Here is a 25634-nt window from a genome sequence, read left to right as displayed (position 1 = left end):
TTTCACTGGATGGGTAGAGGCCTTTCCCACAGGGTCTGAGAAGGCCACCGCGGTCATTTCTTCCCTTCTGTCAGACATAATTCCTCAGTTTGGCCTTCCCCCCTCTATACAGTCCAATAACTGACCGGCCTTTACTAGTCAAATCACCCAAGCAGTTTCTCAGGCTCTTGGTATTCAGTGAAACCTTCACACCTCTTACTGTCCTCAGTCTTCAGGAAAGGTAGAACTGACTAATGATCTTTTAAAAACACACCTCACCAAGCTCAGCCTCTAACTTAACAAAAAGGACTCTGTCAAGGATAGAGCCCCAAAACTCACCAACCAAGCAATTATGCTGAACCCCCTTGGGCACTCTGTAATTGGATGTCCTGGGTCCTCCCAATTCTTAGTCCTTTAATACATGTTTTTCTCCTTCTCTTATTCAGACCTTGTGTCTTCCATTTAGTTTCTCAATTCATCCAAAATGGTATCCAGGCCATCACCAATCATTCTATACGACAAATGTTTCTTCTAACAACCCCACAATATCACCCCTTACCCCAAAATCTTCCTTCAGCTTAATCTCTCCCACTCTAGGTTCCCATGCCGCCCCAATACCACTTGAAGCAGCCCTGAGAAATATCGCCCATTATCTCTCCATACCAGCCCCCAAAATTTTCACCACCCCAACACTTTACCACTATTTCGTTTTATTTTTCTTATTAATATAAGAAGACAGGAATGTCAGGCCTCTGAGCCCAAGCTAAGCCATCATATCCCCTGTGACCTGCACATATACATCCAGATGGCCTGAAGCAACTGAAGATCCACAAAAGAAGTGAAAATAGCCTTAACTGATGACATTCCACCATTGTGATTTGTTTCTGCTTCACTCTAACTGATCAATGGACTTTGTAATCTCCCCCACCCTTAAGAAGGTTCTTTGTAATTCTCCCCACCCTTGAGAATGTACTTTGTGAGATCCACCCCCTGCCTGCAAAACATTGCTCCTAACTCCACCACCTATTCCAAAACCGGTAAGAACTAATGATAATCCCACCACCCTTTGCTGACTCTCTTTCTGGACTCAGCCCACCTGCACCCAGGTAAAATAAACAGCCTTGTTGCTCACACAAAGCCTGTTTGGTGGTCTCTTCACATGGACGTGTGAGACAGCAGGGTCTTGCTATGTTGCCCAGGATGGAGTGCAGTTCTATGATCATGGCTCACTGCAGCCTCAAACTCCTGGGTCTCAAGCAATCCTCCTGCCCTAGCCTCCCAAGTAGTTGGGATGACAGGCACATGCCACCACATCCAGCTAATTTTTGTATTTTTTGTAGAGACAGGGTCTCATTATTTGCCCAGGCTGGTCTTAAACTCCTGAACTCAAGGAATCCTCCTGCTGTGGCCTCCCAAAGTGCTAGGATTGCAGGTATGAGCCACTGATGCCTGGCTTCTCTTGGGTAATATTTAGAAATAGAGTTTTGGGTAATATTTAGAAATAGAGTTTTGGGTCATAGGATAAGTGTAGCCTTTATTTCTAAGAAACTTCTAAACAGTTTCCCCAAGTGGTTGGATCATTTCCATTTCTACCAGCAACATAAGAAGGTTCCAGTTGCTCCATATCCTTTCAGACAGTTGATATTGTCAGTCTTTCTAAATTTAGCTATAGGATGGGTCACTATAGGTAGAAATAGTTTGAAATAACAAAGTAGGGGCCAGGTGTGGTGGCTTATGCCTGTAATCCCACCACTTTGGGAGGCTGAGGCTGGTGGATCATGAGGCCACGAGTTCAAGACCAGCCTGGCCAAGATGGTAAAACCCCGTCTCTACTAAATATATAGAAATTAGCCAGGTGTGGTGGCACACACCTGTAATCCCAGCTACTCCACAGGCTGAGGCAGAAAATTGCTTGAACCTGCGAGGTGGAGGTTGCAGTGAGCTGAGATCGCGCCACTGCACTCCAGCCTGAGTGACAGAGAGAGACTCCACCTCAAAAAAAAAAAAAAAAAAAAAAAAAAAAAGAAAAGAATTAACAAAGTAGACTCAAATCTCATTCCAGTTGGCAGTTTATTCTTACCTCTTTGTAATTTATTCTGACGTCATCTCGTTTACACTAATTACTTGATCTCTGGTCCACCAAGAGTAAGCTGCTTCAAGGGGCCATGGAATGTCCTGTTCCAAAACAGACGAAATACATGTTTTTTTAAAAAAATTCCTCTTGTCGAATTGTTTGATCCTGGGAGGCAGAGGTTGCAGTGAGCCAAGATAACACCACTGCACTCCAGCCTGGATGACAGGTGAGACTCCATCTCAATAAAAAGAAAAAAAAAATTCCTCTTGTCTTATATCATTTCTACCTCTTCCTTCCTTCATTAGCACTGAAACAGAAGTAGTGTCAGGTTGTTTTATTGAACACAAATTCTCATATTAGCACCTTGCCTCAAAAACAAGAAAATGCTTTAATGAATGAAGTAATTTTCAAGTGCTATTCTCAAGAATTATAATGTGAGAAAAAGTGGTTTCAATAACCCATTCTCACTGAGATAAAACTTAAGCAATCATAATTTTTTCATATTTAAGCCACATAGAATGGGTCACATTAAATGGAAGTCACTTCAAAATAAATTCTAAAATTTTAACTGTTCGTCACCTAAACAAATTTATTGGTATGGTTGATTGGCAGAGTCATTAGGGGCTTCATGTTGTGAAGAATTCATCTGTTTGTGGTAAAAACAATATAATGGGGTATAAGATTACATACATGGCTCTGGACAACTCAAGTTCAAAGTTTGATTCCACTCCTACCAGCCAGATGACCTTGGGCAAGCTGTTAAAGCTCTTTCTGCCTTAGCTTACTCATATATAAAAGAGAGATAATACCATCTACATCCTAGAGATTATGAGGAATAAAATAGTAAAGATATAGTACAATGTTTAAAATTGTGTCAGGTACATTCTACACAAATAGATACATAAATGCACTATTACTATTTATTTGACAAGTATTTACTGAATGCCTTTGATGTACATTGCACATTTTTTTTGTTTGTTTTTTAGACAGGGTCTCACTCTGTCACCCAGGCATGATCACAGTTCACTGCAGCCTCAACCTTCCAGGCTCAAGTGATCCTTCTGAAACCACCTTTACCAAAATTATAACTGATGAAATTATGACAGTGACAGAAATCTGACATGGCTGACTCCATCTTGTGTCTAGCTCGCAGGTTGGCTGTGTTCATTTCTGGGCATGGGGTGAGCTAACTTTGGAAGAAATTTAGCTTATAATTTAAATAATAGGTCCTTCCCCCAAACTAAACTGTTCTTATAAAAATAATGAAAGGCCTCCAAGTAAGGATGACAGGGGGTTGAATTCTAAATAATTACCGGCCATTATTCCAGCGGTCATAAGATTTGCAACTTCCTTAATCATCCTTGAAGATAACATCACTATTGCAGAGCCTAACATTGGCCTTTTGAGATCTATTTTCAGGTTTTTGCATTTCTGACAACTGATGGCTCCACCTGGACCTGCCAACCAGTCCTGTGGCCTCCACCAAGGAACTGACAGAGGACAGCTCGATCCCCTTTGATTCCATCTCCAAGCCAACCAATCAACACTCCTGACTCACTGGCCCCCTACCCACCAAATTATCCTTAAAAACCCCGATCCTGGCCAGGCGTGGTGGTTCACGCCTGTAATCCCAATGCTTCGGGAGGCCGAGGTGGGTGGATTGCCTGAGGTCAGGGGTTCAAAGCCAATCTGGCCAACATGGCAAAACCCTGTCTCTACTAAAAATGCAAAATTAGCTGGGCGTAGTGGTGCATGCCTGTAATCCCAGCTACTTGGGAGGCTGAGGCAGGAGAATCGCTTGAACCTAGGAGGCGGAGGCTGCAGTGAGCAGAAATCGCGCCATTGCACTCCAGCCTGGGCAACAAGAGCAAAACTCCATCTCAAACAAAAAAACAAACAAACAAACAAAAACAAAAAAAACCCCAAAAAACCCCCACAAAACTCCAATCGCAGCCAGGAGCAGTGGCTCACACCTGTAATCCCAGCACTTTGGGAGGCCGAGGGGAGCTGATCAGCCTTACCAATATGGTGAAACCGCCTCTCTACTAAAAATACAAAAATTAGCCAGGCGTGGTGGCACATGCCTGTAGCTCCAGCTACTAAGGAGGCGGAAGCAGGAGAATCGCTTGAATCTGGGAGGAGGAGGGTGCAGTGAGCCGAAATCGCGCCACTGCACTCCAGACTGGGCGACAGAGAGAGTGTCTCAAAACAAACAAACAAACAAAAAAACCCAAAAAACTCCGATCCCTGAATTCTCGAGGAGACTGATTTGAGTAATAAAAACTCCAGCTTCCTGTACAACCAGCTCTGCGTGAATTAAACTCTTTCTGTATTGCAATTCCTCTCTCTCCATCAATCAGCTCTGTCTAGGCAGCGGGCAAGGAGAACCCGTTGGGCAGCTACACTCCCACCTCAGCCTCTGGAGTAGTTGGGACCACAGGCATGCACCACCATGCCTGGCTAATTTTCGTGTTTTTTGTAGAGACAGATTTTTGCCATGTTGCCCAGGCTGGTCTTGAACTCCTGGGCTCAATGGATCCTCCCAACTCAGCCTCCCAAAGTGCTGGAATTACAGATGTGAGCCACCGTGCCTGGCCTCTTTGAACAATTTTAAATGCTGACGATATAGGGGTGAGTAAAGCACAAGAATTATGAGAGCATATTCAGATTCAGAGGTAAAAAATGCAGCAATTGATTAGTGATGTCTGACATGGTGGGTAAGGTATGTATGTGTGTGTGTGGAGAGGATGGTTGAATAGCAATACACACGCCAAATATTGGTTACCCTGACTGAGGCACTTGGAACTGTACTTATTTTCCATGAAAACACATATCTGATGTGGAACCATGCTCAACCTCCTGTTAAGCCGAAGTTTGTACCCCGGGACCTGTGAACAAAATCTAGGCATGGGTAGCATGAATTCTAGAGGTCTATAGATGGAGCACACACGCTCCACATCTCACATTCACCACTTTCCCCAATCACACTTTTTCTCTGCCTAATATTTGTTTGCTTTTCACTATCTAATTATTATTTCTTTTTGCAGACTGGAAATGTCTGTTCACTTCTAGATGTACCTTAGCTAGGGAAATGCAAGGCCTAGCAGAGTGCTCCATATACAGAGCGGATATTCAATAACTGCTTGCTAACATGAATTGAGTTCTGCTTTTCATAAATAACAACGGATTCCTCAGACAATAGATTAGTAATCATCTATCAGACAACAGTTGGTAAGAGTATTTGAATGTGGGCAGACCTAGGTTTGTGCTTCAGCTCTATCTTTTACTAGCTGTGTATTAGGTAAGTTAACTGATGTCTCAGTTTTCTTATTAGTAAAATGGAAATCATAATACCACAAAAGATGTTGTAAGGCTTGAATGGGTTAGCATATGTAAAACATAAGCGGCACTAAATATCGTAGTTCCTTTTTCTTTACTCTCAATATTTGTCAAAAACTAAAACTAGTAAAAGAGTAGTAAAATGGACATTTGTTGACTCTCTCCCACTGGGTAGCAGCTATGTCCTTTGGCATGGAGAAAACTGACTCCACCTCTAGCTCCATGGGTGGGCCATGTTTGTTTAATCCAGTCTCACCCCCTTTGCTAAAGAGATTGGTTGTTGGTTTGGGTTAATCAACACTTGGCATTTCCCCACTGTGGGAAATTATTCAGGAACTGGCATGTGACCAAATTATGAACAATGACACATGAGAATTTAATTTTCTGGGAGCTTTTGGGGAATAAAGTTCCAGGTTTGTTTTGTTATTTTGTTATTTATTTATTTTTTTGAGACACAGTCTCACACTGTTGCCAGGCTGGAGTACAGTGGTACGATCTTGGCTCGCTGTAGCCTGCACCTCCTGGGTTCAAGTGATTCTCCTGCCTCAGCCTCCCAAGTTGCTGGGATTACAGGTGCCTGCCACCACGCCAGGCTAAGTTTTTGCATTTTTAGTAGAGACAGGTTTCACTATGTTGGCCAGGCTGGTCTGGAACTCCTGAACTCATGATCTGCCCACCTTGGCCTCCCAAAGTGCTGGGATTACAGGTGTGAGCCACAGCTCCTGACCTAAATATTTGTGTTTCATTTAGGAATTTTTTTTTTTTTTTTGAGATGGAGTCCTGCTCTGCTGTCCAGGCTGGAGTGCAATGGTGCGATCTCGACTCACTGCAACTTACGCCTCCCGAGTTCAAGTGATTCTCCTGCCTCAGCCTCCTGAGTAGCTGGGATTACAGGTGCACACCACCATGCCCAGCTAATTTTTTTTTTTTGTATTTTTAGTAGAGATGGAGTTTCACCATATTGGCCAAGCTGGTCTCGAACTCCTGACCTCGTGATCCACCCACCTTGGCCTCCCAGAATGCGGGGATTACAGGTGTGAACCACTGTGCCTGGCTAATTTCTTCTCTCTCCCTGAATATGGAAGTCAGGAAGTATGAAGGATTGGTGGCAACCAAAGACCAAGGAAAAGCTTCCCCTTCGCCTTCTGAACCTTTGCAGAAAATCACAGACAAGAGGAAGATTAATAGGAGAAAAATCATACAAATTCATTTAATAAAAATTTTATGTGACATGGGAGCCTTCAGAATGAAGACCCAAAGGTATAGGAGAAACTGTCCATTTTTGTGCTTAGGTTAAAAAAGGTATGCACAGCCGTGTAGAAATATGACTGGACAAAATGGATAAGATCTAATGCTGGGCTGGGTGCATAGCTCACGCCTGTAATCCCAGCACTTTGGGAGGCCAAGGCGGGTGGATCACCTGAGGTCAGGAGTTCAAGACCAGCCTGGCCAACATGGCGAAACCCCATCTCTACTAAAAATCTTTAGCTGGGCATGGTGATGCATGCCTATAATCCCAGCCCAGCTACTTGGGAGGCTAAGACACGAGAATCACTTGAACCCTGGGAGGCAAAGTTTGCAGTGAGCCGAGATTGAGCCATTTCTCTCCAGCGTGGGCGAAAGAGCAAAATTCTATCACAAAATATATATATAAATAAAATTAAAAATAAATAAGAATGAGGAGAAGGATAAAAAGATTTAAAAGATGAGAGCAGAATAGAAGGAGTGAAACAGTGGGTAAACGAAGAGGGATTCAACAGAAAGCCAGCAGCAAGGCGAGGGATGCTTTGGATGACCTTAGAAGCAAATTTAACTGGATTTAGACTGGCCCAGGACCAGCCCTAAGAACTGAATGTAATCTTGGTTTCTATATTATTTCCTGCATTAGACCACAGACATTACTGGGTTTGAGATTAAACTGCCTTTAACAATGCAGGTGATATCAAGATTCACTTAAGCAAAGGCGATTCAGGTTTCAGTGCTGGTTTATAGTGGCAACAAGGTCTCAGTTTATTTCCATTAGGCCCTTTGTCAGGTCCATTTTACGGTTGTGTAGACTCACAAAAAAACAATACCTCAAAATGAAGGCCTCAGAGGCAGCTCTCTCTCTCTCTCTCTCTCTTTCTCCCACCCTCCTGTCTCTTGCCTCTCAATCTCCCCAATGACTACCCGTAGAAACTAGAATCCCTCTTCCCCAAGGAGAGTCATAGAAACCAGAACCCCCTTTCCCCAAAGCCAGCCATAAAACCTAAAAATATTACTCAAACTTCCTTCCCACCTCCCCTGCCTTTCTGTGTAAAATCTGTCCATAAAGAAATTGTAGGTCATAATACCCCCATTCCAGAGAGGATCCTGCCCCATACCCAGAAAGAAGGAATCCATGTTCAGAGAGGCCAAGAAGAATCTAGAAAGACAGGCCTTGCTGGGTTTCCCCACTCAGTCCATTAACATTAGATCTTTTTTTTTTTTTTTTTTTGAGATGATGTTTCGGTCTTGTTGCCCAGGCTGGAACGCGATGGTGCCATCTTGGCTCACCGCAACCTCCGCCTCCTGGGTTCACGTGATTCTCCTGCCTCAGCCTCCTAAGTAGCTGGGATTACAGGCCTCCTCACTCTTATTTAAAAGCATGCCTTCTCCACATAGTCTCAGTTGAGGAAAACAGGGAATACTAAGTCACACTGAAGTATTGGTGACTGATGTATTTCCCATGCAGTGGAAGTGAAGCTGTAACATCATTCAGTGATCCTGGTAATGGTGGGGTATCTGACACTGTCTACAGCAAATCAATGGACAATGATGCTCTTGACCCTTCTCACATGAGATTGTGAAAGTAGCTACCATTTATACCTCCATCATCAATATGTTTATCACTCTCCCTCCTTTAGTTTTTATCTGAGGCCTGCTGTAGGACAGTTTCTGGAATAAAGCCATAGCATCTCCATCCTATTGAGATCATGGGGACTATAAATAACAAAGGAAGTGAGCAACTGGAAGGCATCCCATCATTAAATATTCAAGAGTCAGAGGATATCTGATCGTGCCACATCATAAAGTCTCTGCCCTTCAGAAGTCTGTGAGATCACAGCGTGGTAAGCCAGAAGGATGAGATAAACACAGCCACTAGACCCTCACTCTTTACATTTGACCCACTCACCTCTCCTGGAAGGCCCTGATACATTAGATAGAATGGCTGTGAATTTTAACTTCCTGGCCCTCCACAATGTCCCTTATTGTCACATTTTTACCTCCATATGACCAGCCCCTTTCTTTTTTTCTCTCTTTGCCTACTTAGAGAGTCTAACTCCTTGGTCAACTACAGTTAAATTTTTACTTTCTAGGGATGGATTCTTGTTCCAGGAAAATGTACAAAATTTGATACATAATTTAATTCCCTGAAGTCTTCATATCTTGAGGAACTTAGGACCTGGTCATATCCATTTCTCTAGGCTGAGCCTCCTGCTTTAACCACACCCTCTCAATTCTATCTACCCATTTTGGGTAGGTTCCCAAATCCTACCAAGTAAACCCCCAAATGGGTTCTGTTTCACATCAACTACATACCCAAAAGGCATCAGATTTCATCATAGCTTTGTTGGCATCTAACATATGACTGTCTTAGAAAAAAAAAAAAACCCTTTATTTCCTGTGCTGTGTGCTTTGCATAGGCCCTGGGACTAAGACCACATGTCTTTGAGCCTGTGTTCTCAGGCTACCTTCTTGGTCAGGAAATCTTTTTACAGTTTATTGAAATCACTCTTGCTACCACTTCAAGACTGATTTTCTTTTTGACTCTCTTCCCCCAAATCTTTATAATTGTATAGTGTGAGCGAGTGAGGACTGTGGCTTGTCGCAGCCTTGCAGTGAAGGCAGAAGACGCTGCTGCAGGATGCTGCAGAATCTATTTGATAATGAAAAATCCAGATCCGGACAGATGGATGTTATATTTGGAGGAAACACCATCACATGACCAAGGTTCCCACTCTAAGGAGAGAACATACAGATGTTCACATACCAGAGAAGTCATGGCGCTTCCAAAGGGATAAAGCAGCACTTTATTATTTTTCTTCATTCACAATCTTAAAGCTATAGAGAAAACCTGAGCAACATTAGGGTTCTGAATCAAAACGAAATAAGGCTCAGTTGCAAAGAAACAAGCTTAACTGTATCCTAAATTGCAAGAAGTGTCTTTTTTTTTTTTACTCATTTTACACCATGCATAGAAAGTGATACATACATAGAAAAGGACACTTTTTCTATGCATGATTGTAAAACGCATAGGAAGAGGCAGCAAGCAGGGAGAGAATGGTGTTTATTCAGTTCTTGTTTAAAATGACCTTTATCTTTAGAGGAAGTTAATACTGGGTTCCATATTATTATGATCTTACCGTGATTTCAACAGAGCATTTCACACCTACTAAGAAGCTCTAGTATTTAAACATGTTTGAGTAAAAACAGTATTTTTCCTTCCCTGTATTTCTTTCTTCCTTCTGGCTTTCTTCTTTTCCTTCCTTCCTTCCTTCCTTCCTCCTTGCATGCTTGGCAGAGAAACATTAGGTGTCACAGCAGGACCTAGGGGGATTCTACCAAGATTAAACTCATTTGTGTCAATATTTGGGCTGGGCAGGGTGGCTCATGCCTGTTATCCCAGCACTCTGGGAGGCCGAGGCAGGCGGATCAGACCTGAGGTCAGGAGTTTGAGACCAGCCTGACCAACATGGTGAAACCTCGTCTCTACTAAAAATGAAAAGTTAGCTGGGCATGGTGGCACACACCTGTAATCCCAGCTGCTCAAGAGGCTGAGGCATGAGAATTGCTTGAACCTGGGAGGCAGAAGTTGTAGTGAGCCAAGATTGCGCCACTGCACTCCAGCCTGGGCGACAAAGTGAGATTCCATCTCAAAAAAAAAATTATACCAATATTTGTTGGTTACCTGCTCTGTACAGGGGCAGGTCCTATGCACACAAAAGGATGGAATAAATATATATCCACCCTTAAGAATCTTGAAGTTTAAGAAGGACAAAATGAACTGGGCATGGTGGCTCATACCTATAAGTCCAGCACTTTGAGAGGCTGAGGTGGGAGGATCACTGGAGCACACAAATTAAAGACCAGCCTGGGCAAAACAGTGAGATTTCATCCTACAAAAAAAGTTAAAAATTAGCCAAGCATGGTGGTGCACCTGTAGTCTCAGCCACTTGGGATGCTGGATTGGGAAAATCACTTGAGCTCAAAGCTAGAGGTTACAGTGAGCCAAAGATCATGCCACTCTAGCCTGGGCCACAGAGTGAGACTCTATCTCAAAAAAAAAAAATTAAAAAGGCCAGGGGTGGTGGCTCATGCCTGTAATCCCAGCACTTTGGGAGGCCGAGGCGGGTGGATCACGAGGTCAAGAGATCAAGACCATCCTGGCTAACACGGTGAAACCCCATCTCTACTAAAAATACAAAAAAACATTAGGCGGGTGTGGTGGCAGGCGCCTGTAGTCCCAGCTACTGGGGAGGCTGAGGGAAGAGAATGGCGTGAACCTGGGAGGCAGAGCTTGCAGTGAGCCGAGATCACACCACTGCACTCCAGCCTGGGCAACACAGGGAGACTCCATCTCAAAACAAAACAAAATAAAAACACAAAAGCAAAAAACAAAAACAAGAAAACAGATCACAAATTACTGCAGTATAAAGGAGAGCAAGAAAAATGTGACCATTGGCCTGGCATGGTGGCTAACGCCTGTAATCCCAGCACTTTGGGAGGTCAAGGCAGGCAGATCATGAGGTCAGGAGATCGAGACCATGGTGAAACCCCGCCTCTACTAAAAATACAAAAAAAAAATTAGCTGGGCGAGGTGGCGGGTGCCTGTATTCCCAGCTACTTGGGAGGCTGAGGCAGGAGAATGGCATGAACCCGGGAGGCGGAGCTTGCAGTGACCCCAGATTGTGCCACTGCACTCCAGCCTGGGCAACAGAGCAAGACTCCATCTCAAAAAAAAAAAAAAAAAAAAAAAAGTGACCATTATGGTATGGGCTCTGAAAGAGAGGAAATCTTCACGTAAGGCATTAGACCTTGAAGGATGAAGGGCCTTTAGACCAACAGAGGTGTGCAGTAGAGTTGCATAACAGGGTTTTGAATGGACCCACTGGGTTCATTCAAGCCACCTTTGAACAGTTGTTGAGTTTGACTGTTCATGGATGGTGGCAAGTATTAAGTATCAGCTGCAAATCTGAGGTTAATTTTTCTCATATGCCACAAGGAAGAAACTAATTTTTGAGGGAAGGTTTTAAATGGAACCCAGAAGTCCTTCAGATCCCCTCAGAAACTTTGCTTGAGGTTTTGGCAGCATAGGAATTTGCTTGGCCTGTTTTGTAAAGTCCAACCCTAGAAACTTGATAGAAAATGACAGTGTAAAGAGACAACCCATCATGGTGGTACAATGGGCCAAATTTGTTTGCTGTACTTGGCCTGAACTTTGAAAAAAAATACAAGAACAGGCTTGTGTGATTGTGTACATCAATATTTTGATCAGACTTAATAAAACTTCTTTGAGTAGGATGATCATATTTTTCAAAATGAAAAGTCCTGTCACTAGATCCTCAGAAACCTGGATTATTTTTCCATTACCAGTTCTTTCTGACATGTCAAAATGAGTCACTCTAAATTCCTCTACTTCATTTTCCCCATATTTTGTGTATCATGAGGGTGAAATAAACTTGCTAAAAAGAAGTGCTGAAAATGTGCAGATGTGTTGATACAGCCTCTTTTCTACCTACTTGCAGTGTGTCCTCTTCATATATAGTGTTTGCAAGAAAGTTAGGCTCACAGTACAGATGTGAAGGTAATGGGAACAACCAAAGTTCAGAAATGGTGTCAATGGACAAAAATATGAGAACTGAAAATAGGGTGAACATCTGGGAGATAACAGTAGGTGAGAGATTGCCAGAAAAATTTGAAAACTACAAGGAACTAAACCTGGTCAAGCTCAGAAATACCAGCAAACAGAAACCAAGAAGGGAGGTTGTCAGAGAAGAGAAGGTGGGGAAGAGCCCAGAAAGCATATCATCAGATGTCCCTTCATTGTTACTGTCCTCTCTAAGCAGTGCCACTCAATCAGGGCAATTTTGCTTCCCAGAGGACATTTGGCAATATCTGGAGATACTTTTGATTATCACAATTTATGCAGGGTTGAGGGGTACTGCTACTGGTATCTAGTGAGTGTAGGCAATAAGGCAAGATTTTCTTCTTGGTCACTTTGCAAAATGGGGACCTCTGGCCAGTGATGCCCCACCCGGGCCTTGCCTGATTATGTTACCTGCTGCAGAAGATGGCTCACCCACTCAGCCCACCCAGGCTGAGTCTGGCTTATGCATTAATTCCTGAGTTCTTGTCCCATGCCCAAGAAGAATGAGGATGCACTGACAATCGAAGAGTGAGCAAGGTGGGGAGTTTTATTGAGTGAGGAAATAGCTTTCAGCAGAGCAGAGACACTGACATGGTCCCCCTACCTGAAGGTGGGAAAGTCCCCCTAATATGACTGAGTCCAGGGCTTTTATGGGCTCAGAATGGGGGAGGGGCAGGCTATAGATAGTGTTGGAAAAGGCAACATTCGATTGGCTACAAGGCATTATTCAGAAAGAATCAATTGGGGCCGGGCACAGTGGCTCACACCTTTAATCCCAGCACTTTGGGAGGCTGAGGTGGGTGCATCACCTGAGGTCAGGAGTTCAGGACTAGCTTGACCAACATGGTGAAACTCCACCTCTAGTAAAAATAAAAAATTAGCCGTGCATGGTGGTGCATGCCTATAATCCCAGCTACTCAGTAAGCCGAGGCAGAAGAATAACTTGAACCTTGGAGGCAGAGGTTGTGGTGAGCCAAGATCATGACATTGCACTCTAGCCTAGGCAACAAGAGTGAAACTTCGTCTCAAAATAAGAAAAGAATCAATCGGAAAGAGTGAGCAAATGGGAACAGAAGTTAGCACTGTGAGTTGCAGGTTTCATCTGGGACCAGCAGTGTGGTCTTTCAGGCTTCAGGTTGTTTTTGGCTTGAAGATGGGGTTTCACTGGAGGCCTGTCCCTGTACATTTGGCCGCCTCCTGTCACTATCAGCAAGCGATGCTGTTAAACATTATAAAATTCACAGGACAATAGAGAATTGTCTAGCCTAAAATGTCAATAATGCCAAGATTGAGAAACCTTGCTCTAGACTGTCTGTAGCTACCAGCATCAATGCTTTATCATACTTATTGTTGTTTATCTGATTATAAAAAGTAATCAGTAACATATAAAAAGTAATATGTGTTTAATCTGGAACATTTAATCAACATATTAAATAAAATTTTATTGTTATCCCATCAATTATGTCATAGAAGGTCATAGTCTATTGTCCCAAGGGCCAAAAGTTGTGAATTCCAATGCCAAATGAACCTCAACTGCTGCCAAACACAAATGCACATTGTGCAGCCACTTTGAAGAGAATATAAAGTCCATACCTTTCCTTTCTCTAATTACTTAACCCAGCAGGAAATACTTTGGCTCTATTTTTATAGAAAAAAAAATTGTAGCCAAAGTCTTTCCAGAAAAAAGTGATTTAATAACATGTTGAAGGGAGAGGAATTTTTTTGAAATGTTGAAATAAAATGAAATTTGTTTCAAATGAAAAGTGGAGCTCTTGGAAGCCTGCACCTGGTGCCTATGCCCAGCACCTGCTGAAGAGCCGTGAATGGCACCATAATCAGTGGCAAGATCCGGAGAGCCATTAAGGGGAAAATTGCAGGAATTAGAAACTGCTAGGGATGAAAAGCATCCTGATTACATTACGGTGATGGAGGCTGAGAAAAGTCAGGATGGCAAAGAACCTCCCACATGAAGGAACAATTTGGTTCAGTTTAGCGTGTTTCCAGATGTCTGTACCACAGACCAACATGTAGGCATTATGTCTGAAAAGAGAATGTGGTGTGGCTAGGACAGCTGGCTAGTACTGCACTGAGATGAAGGGCACAAACTTGGGAGCTGGGCTGCCTAGGTTTGAATTCTTATTCCCCTTTACTAGCTATGTGACTGGAGCAGTTTATTTATTTATTATTTTTAATATTTAAAACTTTTTTTTTTGAGATAGAGTCTCACTTGGTCGCCCAGGCTGGAGTGCAGTGGTGTGATCTCGGCTCACTGCAATCTTCGTCTCTTGGGTTCAAGTGATCCTCCTGCCTCAGTCTCCAGAGTAGGTGGGGCTACAGATGCATACCACCATGCCCAGCTAATTTTTTCAGAGCAAATTACTTAAACTCCTGTGCCTCATCTGTTAAATGGATTTTTAAATTTGTTTGTTTGCTTAATAGAGCTGGGGTTTTGTCATATTGCCCAGGCTGGTCTCAAACTCCTGAGCTCAAGCAATCCACCCACCTCAGCCTCCCAAGTGCTGGAACTACAGGAATGAGCCACTGTGCCCAGCCTGAAATATGTGTTCACTAGAATTTTTGTTGTTACTGTGAGGCTTTGCAGCAGACATTATTAGTATTCTGGCCCAATATCTCAGCATCCCTTTATCATTTTCTTCGCATCCCTTCTCCTGCTCCTGTATTTTTGCTTGGTGGACCCATTATCCCGTAAGTTCAGAGAGCCAGAAGTGCCTGACGGTTTACGTTATCCTGGTTTTTAGCCAATGACTGGCAGGGACCTGCATTTGAAAGCTCAGAAACCAAGCGCTGGGGCATAAGTTACACTCCAGGACTCCTCTGAGAGATTAGACTGAAGCCACCTCTCTGTGGGATATTGCCTGAAATTGCACCAATTTTTCTTTTTTTTTTCTTCTTTTTGTCTTTGCTTCCTGCTTCCCCCACTCTCTTACAGGTTATTCCCAGAAGCATTGTCTTAATAACACTTGTACTTGAATCTTGTCTCCAGGCACTAGAGGAGTTAATACACATAAAGTGCTTAGAACAATGTCTGGTACATAATGAGAATTTAATAAATGTTAACAGCTATTTTACTTATTTTTATTAAATGCTTACTTTGTGCCAAGTACTATGTCACCTGCACTCAATTTATCATTTAATCTTATCCAAATCTATTTTCCTTTCATGAGAGAAGGAAAAGCTGGAGAAATAGGCCAAGCTTGAATTGGCAGGAGACAACCAGGGCCCAATACCAGTGCAAGAATTAAATAGCCAAAGAAGAAGCACAGGAGAACCAAATTTCAAGTAATGGTGGCATTGACAGTCTGCATTTACAAGTGGGATAGGGTGTGGGTGAATCAATAGGTGGGCTGATAAATGCTGATGACAACCTGTACAGTTGAAGTTACTCTTCCCTTAGACAGATGAGAAAAGGAAGTCGCAGGATGCAAAGTTACCAGATGAGGGCCACACAGCCAGGAGGGGTTCTGATCTGAGACCACGTTCTACCCCATTCCCCCTTCCTGGCTGTTGGATCTTGGCTTCCCTTGAGCATATTATGGGTAAAGACCTGGCCAGGCATGGTGGCTCATGCCTGTAATCCCAGCATTTTGGGAGGCTGAGGCGGGCTGATTATCTGAGGTCAGGAGTTTGAGACCAGCCTGGCTAACATGGTAAAACCCTGTCTCTACTAAAAAAATACAAAAATTAGCTGGGGGTGGTGGTGCACACCTGTAGTCCCAGCTTCTTGGGAGGCTGAGGCAAGAGAATAGCTTGAACCCATGAGGTGGAGGTTGCAGTGAGCTGAGATCACGCCACTGCACTCCAGCCTGAGCAACAGAGCGAGACTCTGTCTCAAAAAACCCCAAAAACCAAACCAAAACAACAACAACAAAAATCAGACACTGCTCATGTCCCTAAATGGAAGTGAAAGGTACTTATGAAATAAGCAAAGGGTTGGAATACATTCTCAGAAGCAAGGAGCTACCCATTTCTGTCTCCCAAACCTGCAATGAGGCCACTCTCCACAATGACATTTAACAATTATTTAAAGGCTGATACTATTTTTTAGCTTTTACTGCTTGCATATCATGTCTTCTCAATTAAATGGCCTCTTCTTCGAAGGGAGGAACTCTATTTTATGGTTTTTAGAAATCGCCCATGGTAGTTAACACCAGGCCTTCTACATAGTGAGTCCTCAACAGTATTTAACTCATTTATTTTTTCACTATAGAGGTTCATCCTACAAAACTTAACTAAACAAACAAACAAACAAAACCAACATGAGTTGTCAGTGTTTATTTACAATGTGACAAAGCCAAAACCACATTTTACCACCCTGATCCCCATCTCTCCTTAACTACTCTCGGTTCTTCACAGTATTTAAAATGGGATGCTTCTTATTCTTCCTGTCTCTTCAGAAATGTTTTTATGTTGAACCCCAGGCATGCTTGTAATCGCAGCTGCTAGGGAGGCTGAAGTAGGAGGATCACTTGAGCCCAGGAATTTGAGACCAGCCTGAGCAACACAGTAAGACCCTTTTTTCATCTATTAAAAAAATAATAATAAAGTTTCTATAGATGGTCGACCAAGACAACAAAAGTAGTTTGCATCTCTCCATCTACCCACCTTCCCTCCCTACCAACCTGAGTGGATGTATAGAAAGCCATTTCCACCTGGGGACAAATAAATGGAAACAAAATGTGTTTGACAAAACATTTGAGTTGGCAATCAGTGTTTCCTATGCATTGCACTGCCTCTAACCAGCTGAGCAATTGTGTGGAGGTCACTAGCGTCTCTGGAACTCATCCACAAAATGAAAGAATTGGACTCAATCTTTTCTTTCCAATAGATAGCTCTAGCAGCATATGGTTATTTAAATTTAAATGGATTAATTTTTTTTAAAGTTTAAAATTCAGTTTTTCAGTCACATTAGCTACATTTGAAGAGTTCAATAGCCATTTATATCTAGTGGTTACAATCCTGGACAGTGAAGATATGGAATATTCCTATCACTGCAGATATTAGACGGCACCAGACTAATGAACTCACAGGCCTGTTCTAGCTCTAAGACTCAAAGACTTACACCTAGGGTAAGAAAATGGGCTCACTGTAGACTAAAAACATGAACAAATGAGGCCATGCCTGTAATCCAGCACTTTGGGAGGCCGAGGCAGGTGGATCACTTGAGGTCAGGAGTTCGAGACCAGCCTGGCCAACATGGCGAACCCCTTCTCCATTAAAATACAAAAATTAGCTGGATGTGGTGGCGGGCGCTTGTAATCCCAAATCCCAGCTACTCGGGAGGCTGAGGCAGGGAAATTGCTTGAACCCGGGAGGCAGAGGTTGCAGTGAGCCTAGATGGCTCCATTGCACTCCAGCCTGGGGGACAGAGCGAGACTCCGTCTCAAAAAAAAAAAAAAAAAAAAAAAAATTAGCAAATGAATTCAATCTGAGTAATTTAACATAACTATGGAGAGAAAATGGCTATGTAACATGGCACTGTCAACATACAGACTGGGTGCCGATGAGATACAATGTTTCATGTTTGCATTGGGTCACCATTGGCTGCTTATATTATGGTACTGTGACCAGTTTAGTTGTGTATTTCTCATTGGCTGTTACTAGACACAGAACTTCTCTTTTGAGGCTGCATCCAATAATGCTGTCTAAGACCAGGCATAGCTCAGGCCAGAAAATTGACTCCAAGCCTCTGAGGTCACAGGTTGCCTTCACTATCCATTTCTTTTTCCCCCTACTCATTTGTTCTTTAATTATTTAATTAATTATTTATTTATCTTCAACTTCATTTTAAGTTCAGGCATATATATGCAGGATGTGCAGGTTTGTTACCTGCAAACATGGCGGTTTGCTGCACAGATAATCCTATCACCTAGGTATTAAGCCCAGCATCCATTAGGTATTCTTCCTGATGTCCTCCCGCCCCCACCACACTTTCTGACAGGCCCCAGCGTATGTTGTTCCCCACTATGTGAACATGTGTTCTCATAATTCAGCTCCCACTTAGAAGTGAGAACATGTGGTGTTTGGTTTCCTGTTCCTGCGTTAGTTTGCTGAGGATAATGGCTTCCAACTTCATCTATGTCCCGAAAAGAACATGAACTCATTCCTTTTTATGACTGCATAGTATTCTATGGTGTATATGTATCACATTTTCTTTATCCAGTCTATCATTATTGGGCATTTAGGTTGATTCCATGACTTTACTATTGTAAATAGTGCTGCAATGAACATACGCGTGCATGTATCTTTATAACGGAATAATTTATATTCCTTTAGGTAAATACCCAGTAAAGGAATTGCTGGGTCAAACAGTATTTCTGCCTATAGGTCTTTGAGGAATCGCCACACTGTCTTCCACAGTGGTTGAACTAAGTTGCACTCCCACCAATGGTGTAAAAATGTTCCTCTTTCTCCACAACCTCACCAGCATCTGTTGTTTTTTGACCTTTTAATAATAGTCATTCTGACTGGTGTGAGATGGTATCTCATTGTGATCTTGATTTACTTTTCTCTAATGATCAGTAACGTTGAGCTTTTTTTCATACGTTTGTTGGCTGCATGAGTCTTCTTTTGAGAAGTGTCTGTTCGTGTATTTTGGCCACTTTTTAATGGGGTTGTTTGTTTTTTTTGTTGTAAATTTGTTTAAATTCCGTGTAGACTGGATATCAGACCTTGTCAGATGTATAGATTGCAATCAAAAATTTTCTCCCATTCTGGAGGTTGTCTGTGTACTCTGATGATAATTTCTTTTGCTGTTCAGGAGCTCTTTAGTTTAATTAGATCCCATTTGTCAATTTTTGCTTTTGTTGCAATTGCTTTTGGTGTTTTCATCATTAAATCTTTGGCCATGTCTATGTCCTGAATGATATTGCCTAGATTTTCTTTTAGGGTTTTTATAGTTTTGGGTTTTACGTTTAAGTGTTTAATCTATCTTCAGTTAATTTTTGTATAAGGTATAAGGAAGGGGTCTAGTTTCAATTTTTTGCATATGGCAACCCAGTTATCCCGGCACCATTTATCGAATAGGGATTCCTTTCCCTATTGCTTCTTTTTGTCAAGTTTGTCGAAGATCAGATGGTTGTAGGTGTATGGTCTTATTTCTAAGTTCTCTATTCTGTTCCATTGATCTATGTGACTGTTCTTGTACCAGTACCATGCTGTTTTGGTTACTGTAGCCTTGTAGTATAGTTTGAAGTTGAGTAGCATGATGCCTCCAGTTTTGTTCTTTTTGCTTAGGATTGTCCTGGCTATTTGAGCTCTTTTTGGTTCCATGTGAATTTTAAAATCATTTTTTTTCTAATTCTGTGAAGAATGTCAATAGTAGTTTAATGGGAATAGTATTGAATCTATAAGTTACTTTGGGCAGTATGGCCATTTTCATGATATTGATTCTTACTATCTGTGAGCATGGAATGTTTCTTCATTTGTTTGTGTCCTTTCTGACTTCTTTGAGCAGTGGTTTGTAGTTCTCCTTGAAGAGGTCCTTTGCTTCTGCAGAGCATGGGTTCTTGAACAGAATGGTGAAATGGTCTTTGTCATAATTGTTTGTGAGGAGTGTTGGCAGTATGTTACTAATAAAGTACCAATGCTTGCATTCTGTTTATTCTTATATTATTGTTATTATTTATTAATAATACATTGCTATTTATTGAGTGTTAATGATGTTCCAGAGACTGTAGTCAATAGCGTGTATCTCAGAGCTCATTCATTTCTCAAAACAACTCCATGAGTAGATGTAGATGTACTCTGCCACTGCTCTAGCTCCAAGAAAGATGTACAGGCCCATCAAAAGTTCTCCACACCTCTCTAAACCCTTCTGGTGTCTATGACCTCACCTTCTATCATAAGAGAGGGAGCTTGTGAGTCCAAGTGGAACATGTCACATGAGCCCTGCATGTCTTGAGGCCAGACAGACATCACTTCTGCTAGATGATGATCCAAGCTGGATGCTGAGGATGGGCTGTTCCCCCCAGACACTATCAGGCAGAACAGCTAGCCTAGCTCCTCAGCACAGACAATGCTTCTCACTAGAATGGAAACTAGCAGTTGGACAATGCTGGCTAGGCCCACACAGCTTCCTGGTGCCAACAGCACATGATACTCATGCCGGCCAGTGGAGGCTGGTAGACTCTGGTTCTCTACATAGATCACCTAGACCTGGATCCTCCATCCTAGGACCCAGTGTCATTTCCTCCACCCCAGAGAAGTGGTAAAACATGCCCATACAAAGTCTAATTTCATAGGAACTAATGAGATATAAGGTATATCTCATTTAGCACAATGCCTGGCACACAGTAAAAGCTCAATGCATAGTAACTGTTATTATTTAATAATTGTTGCTGTTACTATTTATGGTTGGTGGTAGCAATAGCAGTAGTAGTAATACTACTACTATTATACTAATATTGATACTTCTTTCTTGTTAGTAACTCATTTTTTTGCAATTCAGGGATCTAATCTAGTCTGTGTATGAGTGTTGTGAAGAAGTTCGGATAAAGATTTGCTCTAACTAATCATGACTTCTACTGTGCCCTCACCCCACACTACCTCCAAACATATAATGTTTCAATTATATTTTACAGCTGTGGAAACTGAGGCTTAAAGAGGTTAAGAACTGTGTCCAAGTGGATTCCTCTAGTAAGACGTCCATCATTCTCTGCATTCTTATATGCTTTCTTGGATGGGAGGGAAAGGGACAAGGGGGATATCTGGGGATGCCACATAATCCAAGGACGACTCAAGGTAGGGTACTGGGCATGTGGACTTCTTCAGTCCTGTATGTCATGCTGAAAAACACAATTTCTGGAAATGGTAATGTGTCACTATCAAGATTGGCTCACAGGCAGTGACGTGGAGTCACTACCGGCTGAAGAACACAAAAAATTCAACCAAATAGCCAGTCATCTAGTCAGGAAAGACAATGACATAAGTTCCGTGTGGCTCCTCTCCAGGATCCCCTTGTTTGTTTTGCTCTAAATAAACACACTTCAAAAGCCCCAAACAGTCAGAATTCTCTTAATGGTGAGAGGAAGGTAGAGTCAGGATTTGGGACAATTATCTGAAAAATGCCCCCTCAGGCTGGAAGTCTGGTCTGGACTTTGGGCTTCAGTGGTACTCCAGAGACCTTGGATCAAGTTCAGAACAATTTCCTGAGTAGGCCTGGCCCCTGAGGCCTATTCCTCATTCTGTCATTTTTACTGAGCTGTTTGCATTGCTTTCCTTTTTGGATTGGCCAAGGGCTACTTTCCTTGTTACTAAGAGCAGAGTGATAAAGTTCAGCCTTCATATTTTTAAAGTGTATATTTCTCATAAGGGCTGAGGGAGCTGTAGGGTGTGGCTTCCTCAAGAGTTACTAGAATGTAGAACTTAATGGCTTGGACTTGTGGGTTGGAAGACCAGGGTGTAAGTCTAGTGTCCCTCTGCCTCTCAGCTATGTGACATGGGACAAGTCATGCTACTTCTTTAAGTCTCAGTTTCCCCATCTTCCAAGTTGGAATAATAAGAGTATCCATCTTGTAGAGCAGGTGGGAAGGAGGATTCAATGAGCAAAGGTATTTAAGGTGCTTGGCATAGTGCCTGGCATGTAGTAAAGCAGGGGTGACATCGGTGGGCCTCAAATATCCAAACAGTCTGTTGTCAAAATATTTAACAACTAACATGGTGAGAGCATGGACTAATCAGAGTGGATGCCGTTATGGCCAGTATTCATTCTGATTGGTTGATACCTGTGCTGTTTCAGTTTTTACATATTTTGAATACCACTCCTGGTATAATTACTCAATAAATGTTAACTGATTATTATTATGATTATTTTATTAAAAATGTGTTTATTGAGGTGGTTTCCCACTCATCTTGATTCAGAGGGCTTTTAGTGCTGTTTCCTTCTGAACGAACATTCTTCTGTAAGCCTTGCTTTTACTCCTGTAGGCTGGCAGAGGACAATGGAGCAGCCAACACACAAAACTACCATTTGTGCATGGCTATAGACCTGTAGTGATTTTATAGCATCCTGGGCATTTCACATCCATGAAGCAGGAATTGAGGCTCCGCACCACGCATTTCTTCTTGTGTTTCCTCTTCTCCTTTTACGGAGAGGGATGAAGAAGATCCTTTGCAAGGGGTATGTTCTTGTGGGTAGGTCACCACTGGAAAGGCAACTCTGATTATTATTATTGCTGTTCTCACAAGGAAGGGAATCAGGAATTCATGGGAGAGGGCATCCTGCACAATCTGTACCCATATATTGTATGCTGTATTCCTGAGTTCCCCATCCTCACTGTCTCCCTGCTGCTGAGAAGAAACAGCTTCACCACAGCGTACAGCATCCATGGTCATCCACCAAACAAAGGCTATTCAGTGTTTCTCCTACAGTGAAGCAGGGGAGGAGAATCCCTCACTCCTACAGCTGAATGCTTCTAAGCATACAGAATATCATTCCCCAAAAATGATTGTCTCATTAGAGGTACACTTTTTTCTACCCCTTTCTTGCTTACCAGAAAAATGAGATGAAGAAAACAGAAGACAGAATGAGCAAAAGTGGGGAAGCAAAGGTGAATCTGATGGATACTCTCAGTTGTTAGAATAGAAGCAGAAGTAATGAAACAGTGTGTTTGTTCATTAAACCCTTAAGCTGGTCTGGCATAGGAAATAAGATCATTTCCTTTATCATTAGCACCAAAAAATGTGGTTTCCAAAATACACGTCTTTTGATTCTTCCCCAAATGGTTACCCAGGTTGTCTGATTTATTGGAGTATTGAAACCATTGCTTTTGGTACTATTTCATTCTTGGACATGTGTTCTCTGAAGTACTCCAAAAGTATACACAAGCACAGGTGACACAAAATAGGTTAAAAATGCCTAAGATGCATATGAAATCTTATTTTTCCTCTGGATACTAAAAAGCATCATTTAATTTTTTCTCTGTGAGGTTGGGAGCAATAGAGACACCCATGTCCATTTCACAGAGAAGGGCAAGGAATCAAAGTAACTTTGCTGTAGTAGGATTTTCAAGTTATTGTTGTTAAAGTTTCTATTTGAACTGCATATTTCACTATTACAGTTGAATTTATTATCCTTTGCCATGAAATTAAGCTAAAAGTCACCACTGGCAGTCTATCAGCAGAAACCTTTTTGTCTTAACAAACAAAGAGGGTAGGCCAAGTGCGGTGGCTCATGCCTGTAATCCCAGCACTTTGGGAGGCCGAGGTGGGTGGATCACGAGGACAGGAGTTCAAGACCAGCCTGACCAAGATGGTGAAACCCTGTCTCTACTAAAAACAAACTACAAAAATTAATCAGGCATGGTGGCAGGTGCCTATATAATCACAGCTACTCAGCAGGCTGAGGCAGGAGAATCACTTGAACCCAGGTGGCAGAGGTTGCAGTGAGCCAAGATTGTGCTACTGCACCCCAGCCTGGGCGACAGAGTGAGACTCTGTCTCAAACAAACAAAAAAACAAATATAGAGGGTAAACCAGGTCTCAAGGCAGATGTGAACCGTGGTGGACAGACTCTAGACTGGCCCCATGTTGTTTCCCTGAACAATCCTCTTTCCTTCTGTGTAGGAGAAACCTACTACTTGCTTCTAATCAAAAAGCTGTGACAAGGCTGATGGCATGTCTCTCCTGTGACTATGTTATGACATACATATGGCTCATCTTGCTAGCATACATCAGAGACAGCCTCTCTATTGCTGGCTTTAGTAGATATCACGATGTGAGAGGACTTATGGAGAGGGCTATGAAGCAAGGAACTGTGGGGGCCTTCAGGAGCTGACTGCAGCCCCTGGCTGACAGCCAGCAAGGAAATGGGATCTCAGTCCTACAAATGAATTCTGCTAATAAACTGAGGGAGCTTGGAAGTGGATCTTCTCCCATTTGAGGCTCTATTGAGGCTGCAACCCTGGCTGACACCTGGATTACAGTGTGGTGAAGACCCCAAAAAAGAGAACCCCGCTAAGCTGTGGCTCTGACTTACGGGAACTGTGGGATTATACATATGTGTTGTTTTAAAGCATTAAATTGATGGTAATTTGTTACACAACAACAGAACATTTTCTATAAACTTTCATCAGTCAGCAAACATCAGATTATCTGCTCTGTGCCTAGCACTGTGACAAAATGCTTATGGTGGTTTTGAATTTCTCCGAATTTCTCATATGAACAGACAGAGCAGTTAGGCTATCAAAATCAATCACCCATAGCAACATCTACAATAAAACTGCATAGCAAGGTATTCTCACAACACCTAGACACTGTGGGCAAGGACAAACTATCCAATGGGATAAGAAACTGGGATGAAACAGAGGGGTGACTGGGTTTCTGACAGTCATGAGAAAAGGAAAGTGCTAAGTCACCAATGGACACGCACCAGAAAGCAAGGCAGGTCAATCTGAAAATAGCCACTACACTGGAATGGGGTTCTACAAGATCCAATTTGAGTGTGCATGCAAGGAGATGGCAAAGCAGTCGGATCCGACAGTGCTGGACTCACCGGGGCCCCGAACGCTCTTGAAACTGACAAACAGGAGCTCCCTTCCAAGACAAAGCTCGGCAGTGAGGAGAAAATGCTGGACGTAATCCACACTGAGCAGGGCCAAGACAGTGGGGCATGGGACAAAAAGGTTTGGATACAAGTAGGGAAGAAAGCAATCCAGATATGATCAGGTCCAGAAAATTTAAAGTCTCACATACACACACAGAGTTGTTTTTGTTTGTTTTGGGGGTGGGGGACAGAGTCTTGCAGTTGCTCAGGCTGGAGTGCAGTACGTGATCTTGGCTCACTGCAACCCTTGCCTCCCAGGTTCAAGCGATTCTCCTGCCTCAGCCTCCTGAGTAACTGGGACTACAGGCTCATGCCACCACCTCTGGCTAATTTTTGTATTTTTAGTAGAGATGAGACTTCACCATGTTGGCCAGGCTGGTCTCAAACTCCTGGACCAAGCCATCTTCCAACCTCGGCCTCCCAAAGTGCTGGGATTACAGGTGTGAGCCACTGTGCTAGGCCTGTTTGTTTTTTAAACACTTTGTAAAAACAGTAGAAGAGCTCTAGAGCTCTGAAGCTAGAAAAGCTATACTGTCACTCCTCCGTCCTAACACAAAGGAAAATTTATTTCACTTAAAAAGTTATAAACAGAAACAAAACATGGTGGAATCTTATACAAAATTATTAAAAGAAAAAGGAGGCCAGGCGCGGTGGCTCATGTCTGTAATCCCAGCACTTTGGGAGGCTAAGGTGGGTGGATCACCTGAGGAAGAGGAGTTCAAGACCAGCCTGACCAACACGGTGAAACCCTGTCTCTACTAAAAATACAATATTAGCCAGGCATGGTGGTG

The 25634-nt window shown here is 42.6% G+C and overlaps 1 pseudogene; it reads right to left on the bottom strand.

Annotated features, from left to right (window-relative positions):
* Positions 1 to 22167: 22167 nt before the first annotated feature.
* Positions 22168 to 22628, bottom strand: LOC116472474 (small ribosomal subunit protein eS27-like; annotated as a pseudogene).
* Between the last annotated feature and the right edge of the window lie 3006 nt (positions 22629 to 25634).

Source organism: Hylobates moloch, unplaced genomic scaffold (genome assembly GCF_009828535.3).
Source record: "Hylobates moloch isolate HMO894 unplaced genomic scaffold, HMol_V3 SCAFFOLD_8, whole genome shotgun sequence".
In the NCBI taxonomy this organism is placed as follows: Eukaryota; Metazoa; Chordata; class Mammalia; order Primates; family Hylobatidae; genus Hylobates; species Hylobates moloch.
Note: the sequence above shows the minus strand (reverse complement) of the source record. Positions and strands in the feature narration are given on the sequence as shown.